Source organism: Propithecus coquereli, unplaced genomic scaffold, assembly GCF_000956105.1.
Source record: "Propithecus coquereli isolate 6110/MARCELLA unplaced genomic scaffold, Pcoq_1.0 Scaffold346, whole genome shotgun sequence".
Classification (NCBI taxonomy): Eukaryota; Metazoa; Chordata; class Mammalia; order Primates; family Indriidae; genus Propithecus; species Propithecus coquereli.
Window position 1 is genome coordinate 1,053,553 of NW_012149130.1, and position 2,975 is coordinate 1,056,527.

A 2,975-nucleotide genomic window follows, 5' to 3' on the forward strand; every position below is an offset into this window, starting at 1 on the left:
CGGCAGGTGGGGGCAGCAGGCCCCAGGACGCTCCTCGGGGCGCCGCGAGCGTCTGCTGCAGGCCCAGGCCCTGCCGCTAGATGGGGCCGCAGTAGGTAGCGGTGGAAGCCGTCGGCCAGGCCCGCGTCTCCCGGCGGCCGCGCCCTTAGCCCGGCGCCAGCGGTCCAGACACGAAGGGCGCGGGGCCGGGGGCCGGCCGTGCCGCGGGGTACGCGGGGCTGGGCAGAGGCTGTGGCGGTGGCAGGATCTTGGCTGGCGGCGGTCGGGGCCTCGGCGCTGCAGCAGCTGTACATGCCCTACTGACCGGGGGGCAGGGCAGGGGCAGCGGGGGATGCCCGGACGCTTGCTTTCCCTTGATTCCTCCCTCCTCTCCCGCGCCTCGCTTGCATTTCTACCCCTGTACCTCCCCCATCTATTGTTAGGGCCTAGAGACCATAAGCAGCAAATAACCAGCCATTGGCTTCTGTATTATGCTTGCTTGCTTAAGAGAGTGGAAAGTTTTCAGCTGACCCTTACTGACCCCAAACCTGCTATCTCGCCTTCGTTAGGGCACCTAAGAATGTAAGGAAGAAAACGGTGCCTTCCACACAGGTGTCCACAAGATAAAATAGTAGCCTGGGCCAGAGGGTCGGAGCGCCCCGGAGCACTGAGCCGCCCAGCAGTGCTTCCTGTGTGGAAGGTGATATGGCTTGGATAAGGAGATGTCAAATGTATTTTAGCTAAGATAAATGTTGTTATACTTGCTTCAAAGTAAAGTTGCAGCCGTGACTTGTAACTCCTACGGAACTCATCTAAGGAAAGGGGAGAAGTCCCAAAACCGCCCAGACCATGTCGGCCCAAGATAAGATTGTACCATGGTTAGGACTAACGCTTTTTTTGCTTCTGTAACTGTGCTTATGCAAGCAATTAGATGATATATCAGTGTGTGGTTTTTGTCTTTAAAAGAGCTGGCCGCTCCTGGCTCGGGACTGCTCTCTGTGCAGCCGTCTGTGGCGGTGCAGAGGGTAGTCGCTGGCCAGCTAATAAAGACTCATAATTTGGCTCAGTTTCAGTCTTAAGTGGTCTTTTCTCGCTCTCTGGACCATAACACTATGCTGCGTCTCCCTGCTATCTCCCCCTCTCGCCCCATCTCTACCTGTATCTCCCTGCCTGCCAGTCGTTACCTGTGTCTCCCCCATCTCTTCCCCCCTGCCTCCCTCTCTCCCTCATACCCTTGAGAAAGCCAGCAGGAAGTCCATGCGAGGGGTGGGCCCCAGGCAATGCCGCAGGCGCCGGTACACCAGGTGCTTCTAGGTGAACACCTGCAGGGAGAGACCCAGGACCGCCAGGAGCATGTAGAAGACACCTGCCATGTTGTTCATGTCCAGCTTGCTGCTCATCACCTCGATTTTGTCATTGTGGCAGATCCTGGGGAGCCACAGGCACTCCAGCATCTCTAGCTCATCTGGGGGAGGAGATCAGAGGTCACCTGCTATAAGTACCCTCTGAAGACCCTCCCTTCTGATGGGGAAGTGTAGGCCCGCACCCCCTTCCTCCCTCAGAGCCTGGTGTCTGAGTCTTCATTCCCTCCTTCCCCAGGACCCAGGCGTCTAAACCTCCCCTCTCCCGTGTAGAAATCCCTGCACACAGCCGCATGGCCCCCAGGAACTGCAGCAGCTCCAGGTCAATGGGCCCAGGAGCCCTTGTGCCGGGCGATACTATAGCTCCTTGTGGTAAAGACCTTGCCAGAGCCGACGGTGACGAGCTTACAGGCCTCATGCTTGTGGGCCATGTAGCTGAGCATGGCTGCGTCATACATGAAGGCATCCAGCTTACTGGGAGAAGGGGGCATGAAGGGCAGGGTCATTCCCACCCAGATGTCCTCATAGCCCAGCCTGGGACCTCCCTCACCGCTAACCTCCAACTGCTCCAAATGCTAACTGGCCTTGAGCGCTTGAGCAAGTCGTTGCATCTCTTTATGCCTCAGTTTCAACATCTGTAAAATGAGAGTAAAAGTAGTAGCTCCCATCCAGAGTTGTTGCAAAAGTTAGATAGTGTTGATGTAAAGGAGGTGCTGGAGAAATGCTAGCTGTGACTGTTAACACAATAATTACTTGTTTACTCTTCACCTTCCCTCTGAAGAAGGCCTTGTTTACTCCTGCATTTTAAAGAGGATTGAGGCTTAGAAGAGGGGATAATAAAAACATAATGCGAATGAATGATCACTTCAATTGTGCCAGGCACTGTTCTCTCTAGTCTACAAACTCATTTTATCCTCAAAACATCCCTATGAAATAGAAAATATTATATCTGTTTTTTCAGATGGGGAAACACAGGCCCAGACACATACCATAGCTTGCTTGGGTTCTCCCACGAGGCCCTAAATTCTGAAACTTGGGGGGACGAGGAGCCGGGCTGTGGATCAGTTCTTATGGATGGACACATTGCGGCACGTGCTGCGTTTCACTCTCCTCACAGCTGCTGCCTGAAGGGGGTGGCCTTGCAAAATGACAGGAGAATACCTAATCCCACGACTTCCCCAGTAACAGTTAAAGATCAATCCCATGAGTTCTTTCACTAACAGGCACCCTGCAGGAGTTCTGTTTTGTACGACTTCTGAAGCAAGCTGAATGGACAAAAAAGAGATGTAAAGCTCTCTTTCAAAATTCTTTTTGACAGTCTGCTTTTACAGAGTTCCCGAGTAAACAGCAGAAGAGCTACAACCTCAGCCATATCTTGAGGACAGAGTCCGTGTCTCAAGGACAGAGTCACAGTTCCTGTGATAATTGATCCCTTCTCACACGGAAGGCAGGAAACCCAGTCTTGGACTTTGACATCTTGTTGCTGCTTTTGTTATCAACTGACGCCATCACTATTTTTTCTCTCTTCATCTCCTTTAAAATCAGCAAGCCACTGGGCCTCACTGCTGGCATCCCCGTCTCGTCCCTTGCGATGCCACGCCACCCCCCCACCCTACTCTACCCGACCCGCTCCCC

At 53.8% G+C, this 2,975-nt stretch overlaps 1 pseudogene; it reads right to left on the reverse strand.

Annotated features, from left to right (window-relative positions):
• LOC105815787 overlaps nt 1–1,846 on the reverse strand; it is a 2,846-nt pseudogene extending 1,000 nt beyond the window's left edge.
• Nucleotides 1,847–2,975: the final 1,129 nt, after the last annotated feature.